Genomic DNA, 9,231 nt, shown 5'->3' with positions numbered 1-9,231 from the left:
AGCGCGCGAAGCGCGAACCATTGCTCCCCGGAAAGGGAAGAATTTTCCCCGCACAATTCGGCTATCCAGCGATTATCTGGGGCCGCATAGGCCGAAACACCGGCAACCATTTCCCGGCGGCCCAGATAGTCCTGGGCTGTAAACGCTGTGGTGGCGTGTGCCACCACCGTTCCAGCCGGCACACACACATTTTCCGTACTCCCATTAAGCACTTGCAAAAATGGCTGTTGGTCCAGCCGGATAATAGTTTGTGCCCCTACGAGCGCCGATCCGCCCGTTATAGTAGCGGACGGCGATAACAAAACCCCAGTTGCTCCCTCCCGACCAGGTAGAGGTTTCCGATGCCGCAAGGGGATAAGCATCTGTGAGCCCGGTGGAATGTCAACAGATACCTCGGACAGCGCCTGCACCTGGCCGACCGGAGCAGGTCGCCCCCAGGGCGACGGCAGAAATGTAATTTTACGACCCCCCGGTAATTCGATACAGTTTTCATTAATTCTAATTATAATGGGCATTTTGGCCAGAAAATCAGTTCCCAACAAACAAGGAACCGCAAAGGACCTCGAAATTAACACAATTCGCGAGGCCGACACTCCCCCGATAGATATATTGGTGTCCACCTGGCCCACAATGCCCATACTACCCCCGTTCGCCGCAACGCAGGAATCGTAAACCGGACGCACAGCCTCTGGTGGGATGCCCAACAGATGGAAAATTACATCCGATATAATGGTCGCGGACGCCCCGGAGTCCACTAAAATGCGCACGTCAACCCCCTGTATAGAACCCGGTACAGTGGACGAACCAGTAGCGGCCGCGACGACCCACCGTGCCAATTTACGCCACTGCGTTACTGAGCGACATGGCCCAGTCGATGGCCTCCCGTTATTAACAAAACCCGGATCGCGCGACAATGGTGATGAATGAGGTGTCAAGCCTTGCCGGGTGTCTGGTGCGCACCGACTTGCCTGTCCTGGAGGATCCTTCCGTGGCACGTCTGTTGTCGAGGCCTCCTGCTGGGGCGGACCTGGGATACGGGCCCAGCAGTCCCTGGCGTAATGGCCCTTACAACCGCAGCGGAAGCAGTCGATGTCGTTGCGCCGGTCCGCAGGCCCCCCATCCCGACGCTCCCGTGTCGGCGGCGCAGATCGCGGCCCCGGTCCACCGCGGGCCGACCACTGAGCAGAGGCGGTTGTCAGCTCCTGCGGGCCCCCCCCCGTCAGGAACGTACACCGCCTTCTTGGGATCCCAACCCACGGCACCTCCCTCGATGATGGGCCCCCCCGTCCACGCCGTGACTTGCTTCCAGCGGCGTAGGTTAAACTGGGCATCCAGACATTTTGCGGCCGCCCGGGATGTCAGCTTTACGTGGCCATACAATGGCATAGGGATCCCCAAATCCCGGGACAGCTCGAGCATTTTTCCCAAAATGAGGGGTTCGAGTAGGTCAGGCTCCGTCTCCGGGTATGCGGCCATGGCTAACTCCAAGACAGAACCTCTGTATGCCACCGGCGACTCCTCGGGTGCTCACTGGTGTTGAACAAACCGGCGGTGAGCATCATCCGGCGGCTCGTATGCATCTGCCATCTCGTCGAAAACTCCTCTCAACGTTTTCTTTTTCTCGGCCTTTGTAGAACGGAAGAATCATACCGACTCGTCGTCAAGAAGAGTTGGTAGAACCTCCAATGCCTCTGCGTCAGTCCACCTGGCGGAGCGCACCGCCGCCAAAAATCTGCAGGCGAAAGCACTTCAATCGCCACCGATGGAGAATTCTTTAACGGTTGTCAGATGACGACTGCGACTCCTTGCTGCGCCGTCCTCAGCAGATGACTCATCACGCGGCATATTCAAAATGTCCAAGATGGCGGCTCCCCGCCGCGGAGAGCGCAAGATGGCGGCTTCCCGCCGTTCTTCCCCTGCCACGCCCAAGATGGCGTCTTCGTGCCGCGTGGCAGATGGCGCTGACAGCGCAGGCAAGGCGGCGGCCTGCAGATCACCACCGGTCCTCCCCGACGCCGTCCTCGGCGTGACGAGCTCGCACAGTTGCGCCAGCACGATTTTCAAGGTCTCCAGCTGTGCCGCCATCTGTCTCCATCGTAAGTCCGCGTCCTCCGGCGCGGACGGGTCCACCGACGCGGCGACATCTTGTACTCCCGGACCCGTACTCGTTCCCGCACGGATCTCCTCCTCCATCGCAGGCAGGTCCACCGCCTGAGGAAGGTCGTCGTCGTCGGATGATGTAGCAGATGATGGCGCAGGAATATTCTTTCTTCTGAGCTGTTTTGACATGCCGTTTCACTTCTGACACCAGTGTAATAAAGGACTCTTTCACTGTGTCTGTCTCCGTTGTCCTTTATTTGGGTTCTTACAACTTGTCCCACACGGCCCTCACTCAGAGCCTCCCCGCTTGGCAGCTCGACAGCTGCCGTCGCTCCCGTAGCCTTTCTCCACTCCGATGCAGCTCCGCTACAGGCTTCCTTGTGCAGTCTTTCAGCTGCTCTCGCTGCAGCTCCACCGCTGCTCTCCGTTCCACCTGTGCCCGGTCACCGCTGGCCGACGGTGCTGAGTCTCACCGCGTGGCGATCTCGCCACTCTCCACCCTCTGCCCTGCGTGGCCTCACCCTGTCTTTATTCCCACACTCTCCTCCCGTCTCTTCCGGTTATCGCCCTTAAGAGCTTACCCCTCTCCCCCACGTGACCTAACCCCTCCCCCCGTGACGTCATATCCGCGAGGCCGTTTACGCCCGCATTACACAGGTAACAAGCTGAGAATAGGAGCACTCCCTTTAAGAGTGTGCTCCTAATCTCAGCTCGTTACCTGTGTAATGCGAGCAAGGATTGAGGGGGGCGGAGTCTGGGTCACGTGGGGCGTGGGTGGAGTTAGGGTCACGTGGGGGAGAGGATTTAGGGAGAGAACAGGAAGGGGAAGGGAGAGTTTAGACGGAGTGAAATACGAAGAGGCCACGCTGGGCAAGAGGGAGAGAGTGGCGCTGTCGCCACGCGGTGGGAGACGTCGACACCGACAGCCATCAGTGTCAGACGAAGAGAGCTAACGGGGCAGTGAGAGGCTAGCTGTGTAAGGGGCAGCAGTGACGCTAGATAGCGGGGCAGCGGTGTGGCTGCAAGGATTGCCTGATGGAGCAGCAGGGAGACTGCATATTGGAGCAGCAGGGAGCTGCATAACAGAGCAGCCGAGGGCTGTGGAGAGGTCGTCGAGCGGGACGCGGGCCTGAGCGAGACGCCGTGGTATCGAGATCTACGAACCCAATAAAGGACAACGGAGATCGACATCTGAGAGAGAGTCCTTTATTACACCTGTATAAAAGACACCTGGGAGCCAGAAATCTTTCTGATTGAGAGGGGGTCAAATGCTTATTTCCCTCATTAAAATGCAAATCAATTTATAACATTTTTGACATGCGTTTTTCTGGATTTTGGTTGTTGTTATTCTGTCTCTCACTGTTCAAATAAACCTACCATTAAAATTATAGACTGATCATTCTTTGTCAGTGGGCAAACGTACAATATCAGCAGGGGATCAAATACTTTTTTTCCCTCACTGTAAGTGTTTTGTGTATTTTTTCGCATTTTTAACGCGAAAGAAAATGTCCCCCTCACTCCCACCGAAGGCGTGCGACTCGGTATGGGCCGCCCCACCAAACGCACGTGAGTTGGTATAAAATCGCACTAAATCGCTAATTAAATGAATTTAACGTTGACGGATGGGAAAACGGAATAGCGATTGCTCACCGCGGGGCTTACGGCGTGGTACCTGGCTATTTTATTTACATAAACCCCAACGTTTGAGAGCCAAATTCCTCGCAAGCGTGCGCACACACACAAACAGACAGACGGACAGACAGACAGACAAAACATTTCTTTTATAGGTAAGACTGTGATTCCCAGTGTATACCTCCAATAATTATTTCTTGTTTTTCTCTTAACACATGTGTTCAGATATATTAAAATTGTGACATGTTAGACTATTTGAGGTTCGTGAATTTTATAAATAAAATTATACCTGTCAGAAATAGACAGGCCAAGTCCCCAAATTAAACTATACTTTTCTCAAAACACTATAATTCTCAAGCCTCAAATAAAGATTGAATTCTCATTAAATTTATATATACAGTGAGGGAAACAAGTATCTGATCCCCTGCTGATTTTGTACGTTTGCCCACTGACAAATAAATGATAAGTCTATAATTTTAATGGTAGGTTTATTTGAACAGTGAGAGACAGAATAACAACAAAAAAATCCAAAAAAACGCATGTCAAAAATGTTATAAATTGAAATTGTATATAGTTAGTATATTCTAAAACAGTCAATATATACCCCTACGGTCAGTAAATACTGCTGCAGTCAGTACATACTACTATACAGTCAGTAGGTACTACTATGGTCAGTAGCTACTGCTTTAGAGTCAGTAGATACTTCTATAGAGTCATTAGATACTGCTATACAGTTAGTATTTACTACTATAGCCAGTAAATACTACTATAGAGTCACCAGATACTACTATAGAGTTAGTAGTTACGATTATAGAGTCGGTAGAAACTACTATAGGGCCAGTAGATACTACTATGCTCAGTAGTTACTACTACAGTCAGTAGATACTACTGTAGGCCCAGTAGATACTACTACGGTCAGTAGATACTGCTATAGAGTCAGTAGATACTACTATAGAGTCATTAGATACTGCTATACAGTTACTAGTTACTACTATAGTCAGTGGATACTACTATAGAATCAGCAGATACTACTATAGAGTTAGTTGTTACTACTATAGAGTCGGTAGATACTACTGTAGGGCCAGTTGATTCTACAGCGGTCAGTAGTTGCTACAGTCAGTAAATACTACTATACAATCAGTAGCTACTACAACCTCAGTAGATTCTACTGTACAGTCAGTTGATACAACTACAGAGTAAATAAATACTACTTACACTGTTGTATGTAGGGTGTGTACGTATATATACCTACGTGGGGATAAATGTTTTTTTATGAGGGGGGCGTCGACAAATTTTTGCAAACCTTTAACATCTACTATTTATCCTCCACTTTCTATAACTTTGGGGACTTCTGCAAGCCTCTTATAATTCTGTTCGTTGATACATGTGTAGTGGTGATACGCGCTGGGGTAGGGATCGTGTGCCAGCGCGTAGTGATTGGCTGTGTGTGTTGGTGACGCGTGCTGACGGTGAAGGATCAGGGGTCAGCGCGGGGTCAGGGGTTATGAGGCAGTGATTGGTTGGGTATCAGTGACGCGCGCTGACAGCGATGGGATCCTGGGGCAAGCGCGCGGGGATTGGTCAACTAAGGGGGATGCTCACGTCGAGGTCCGCATACGCTCCGTCTCCGTGAGTGGGGGCTATATAAGGTGGTGCGCACAGGCGCACGGGGAGCGAGTGACCAGCGAAGACTGAAGACGGAGGAGGAAGAGATAGGGCCCTGCGGTACCTAGTCCCGCTGTCCTGTAGGGGCCGGGGCTCTGTGTGACCCAGAGGCGGAACCCTGGGACCCGGGGCCGAGCGTCCGTGAGAGGGCCGGCCCTTGGGACTCAGAGGTTGTGGCCCACGCCCAAGCTGGGGTGGGCCTGTAGGCTCCACGGACGTTACGGGGCGGAGTGCAGTGTGAGCATGCAGTGTGAGCCATAGTAACTACACGTGCCAAGTGAAGTGTGTGTAGTCAGAGGCATAGTAACTACACGTGTCAAGTGAAGTATGTGTAGTCAGAGGAATAGTGACCACACGTGTCAAGTGAAGTGTGTGTAGTCAGAGGAATAGTGACCACACGTTGTATCGTGACAAGTCAAGGTTTAATAAAAAGTGTGCTACCCGTCAAGTGGTTTCCTGCCGTCATTCCAATACTTCAACTGGCGTCAGAAGTGACACAGTCTTCCAGGCATGGATACAAGGAAGACCCGTCGGACTCACGGGATTGACCGCGAGGATAACCTTGACGACTCGGGCCAGCTGGCATCGGGGGGAGAGGACGAAGAAATGCCGACGCCGCAGGATCCGCCGAGGGCGCCGGACGAGCGACTGGGGACCGATGCCGTACTCCGCGAGGCGCACTCCCATCTGGCAGAGCTGCTGCTCGCCGCCGCGTCCATCCTGGCGGAAATCAGCACGTCGGGAGGAGCGGGGACGTCGGCGGACATTCAACAGGGTCGCCCCGCAGATTCCCGCCAAAATGACTGGGCGATTCCCGCCATTTCAACTGCGCGGACATCTTTTGGCGGGAACGGCGAGCACCACGTGGCGGCGGTTCTCCAAGCGCGCCCGCTTACGTCATCAACGCGCGCTGCGGACCGCCATCAGCCACCCGCCATTGGGGCCGCCATCTCGCACACCGACGGTGCGGCGGAGAGGAACCACGAGGCAGAGGACGACTTCATCTTTCAACAGCGCCTTCCCACATTGTCAGCCTTCAAGGCGGAAGGCGGGGACTGGGGCGCATTCCAGCGCAGGTTTCTGGTGCATCAGGAAATGTCCGCCTGGTCCAACGCTACGGCGCTGCGGGCACTGCCTGCCATGTTGGACGACAACGCGCTCGCGGCCTTCACGTCCGCACAGAGGTCGGACCGCTCCACGCTTAAGGCTGCGCTGGGTCTCATGGCCAAGGTCTATGGACCTCCCTCGGCGTGTCGCCATCACTTTTACGCCCGGCGGAAGGCGGACACGGAGACCGCGCTCGCCTACCGCACGGCGTTGTTGGCTCTCGCCGACGCCGCATTCCCTCATATGGACGAGGAGGGCCAGGACGCGATGGTCTTGGAGCAACTGCTCAAGTTGGCGCAGGACCTGGGGGTCCCCATCAACATGGCCGACGAGGTCGATATTTCTTCTTTGCGGGTCACAACAAGTATACAGGCGCACGAGGTCCTCCAGCGTAAACAGGGGGTCGTCTGCAATGCTGCCGTGGCCTCAGCTCCGGGCCCGGTGGTCACCGAGCCCCAAGTCGTCAGCCCACGAGAGGAGGTGTTCACCGCGGGACGACCGGGGGACTGGAGGTCGGGGGGTCGTTCGCCTCTGCGATCGGCCCGCAAGCTGGAGCAACCGAGATCTCCGACGACCCTCATCACGTGTTACAACTGCGGCCTCCGGGGCCACGTGGCGTCCGGTTGCCGCGCTCCACGTCAGCGCGCCATGGGACCTCGGCTGGACGACGACCAAGGCCCCAAGTCATCCCTACTAACCCCGGCAAGTCGCGGCGCTTCACATGCTCGGCCTACATGCACGACACACATGGGCCGTCGCGTTGCGGCGGAGAAGAGCCGGTTAGGGATCGGGGATTCGGTTCGGTGAGGGGGGTTCGTGCGGGACCGAGGGGACATTAAATGGTCGGAGTTGGGGCACAGGATAGTGGCTGCGTCGGCGGGATCATCGGTCGTTACGGGATTCATTGACGGGGTCGAGGTCAGGGTGTTAGTGGACACGGGAGCGTCGGCGACTATTATATCGGACCTCATTTACAACATTCTCCCCGTCCAATGTCGACCTCTGCTCCCGGTGGACGTGCCATTTTACGCGGCTAATGGGGGCTCGTTGGGCATTGTCGGTCAGATTAGGGCGTCCATTTGCATTGGAGATATAAAATTGTCGGGACCCGTTTTCGTTTCTTCTTCCTTGGCGGTTCCTTGTCTGTTGGGCACAGATTTTTTGGCTAAAATGCCCATTAAAATTCTCATCGATCAGCGTTGCATTGAACTACCATCGGGTCGCCGTATTTCATTTTTGACGAACCCTACCGAAATTCGGACGGCGTGCGCTACGATACAAGCGCTGGCGACGCAGACCGTGCACGTGCCCCCGGGTTCATAGATGTTAATTCCCCTCCGGTTGAGGAAACCATGGGTGGGGGAGACCTCGGAACAGAGCATGCTTTTGGGTCCTTCAAATAGGGCTGTCGGAGGTCTCGATTTGTCGGTGGCTCACACTTTGGTTCAGGCTGACAAGGACCCATTCGTGATGGTTTTAAACGCTGGGTCGCGGCCGGCCATTATTCAGCAGGGCACTGTGCTAGCTCACGCGGCACGGGTCCCTGCGGAAGAGCGGCTGGTTGCGCATGTTGATCCAAGCCCGACGCAGAACAATCCAGTGAGGGAGGACCTTGAATGGGTCGATTCGCTGTGCGCGGACTCGAACGATTTGTCAACGGTACAGTTGGGTGCGCTGCGTGCGTGGCTGATAGAATTTTATGATGTGTTCAGTAAGCATAAATATGACATTGGGTGCACGGACCTGTTGCGCCACCATATTGAAACAGGCGATGCGGCACCGGTCAGGCTAAATCCCTTCCAGCTGAGTCCTGCTGAGAAGGAACACGTTCAGTCGGCCGTCAACGATATGCTGGCGGCCGACATTATTTCGCTTTCTTCCAGTCCTTGGGGAGCACCTATTGTGCTGGTTAAAAAGCAAGATGGGTCCTTGCGATTTTGCGTAGATTTCCGTCGCCTGAATAAAATCTCCGTGGCTGACACGTATCCGCTCCCCAGAATGGACGAGTCCCTCGATGCATTGTCTGGTGCGCGATATTTTTCTACTCTTGATTTATTATCGGGATTCTGGCAGCTGCCACTCGACGACGAGTCTAAACCTAAGACAGCATTTCGGACTCCAGGGGGCCTATTCCAGTTTAACCGGTTACCCATGGGACTTCACTCCACTCCCGCGACGTTTCAGCGCCTTATGGAATTGGTTTTGTCAGGCTTGCAATGGGATACTTGCTTGATTTACCTTGACGATGTCATTGTTTTCAGTAAAACGTTTGAGGAACACCTCCAGCGATTGAGAGGGGTGTTCTTGCGAATGCGATCGGCTAAATTAAAGTTTAAACCGGCCAAATGCCATCTTCTTTGTAAGTCCGTGAGATACTTGGGCCACATTGTCGATTCTTCGGGGATCTCTACCGATCCCGCGAAGACGGACTGTGTCAGTTCATGGCCAACGCCCACGTCGGTTTCGGACGTGCGCAGTTTCATCGGTTTTGCTTCTTACTACCGCCGATTCGTTGAGCATTTCGCCACCATTGCAAAACCCTTGCACGCTCTAACGGCAAAAGGAGTCAAGTTCCGTTGGGGACCAGAGGAGGAGGCCGCGTTCTGCTCCCTCCGGGACGCCTTGGTGGGTGCCCCGCCCTTGCGTTATCCTGACTTTACAAGTCCCTTCTTGCTAGACACGGATGCTAGCAACACGGGCATTGGCGGGGTGCTCTCACAGGACGTT

This window comes from Lampetra planeri, chromosome 30 (assembly GCF_965212315.1).
Source record: "Lampetra planeri chromosome 30, kcLamPlan1.2.h2, whole genome shotgun sequence".
Lineage (NCBI taxonomy): Eukaryota > Metazoa > Chordata > Hyperoartia > Petromyzontiformes > Petromyzontidae > Lampetra > Lampetra planeri.
The sequence above is the reverse complement of the archived record's forward strand: the minus strand, read 5'-3'. Positions refer to the sequence as shown.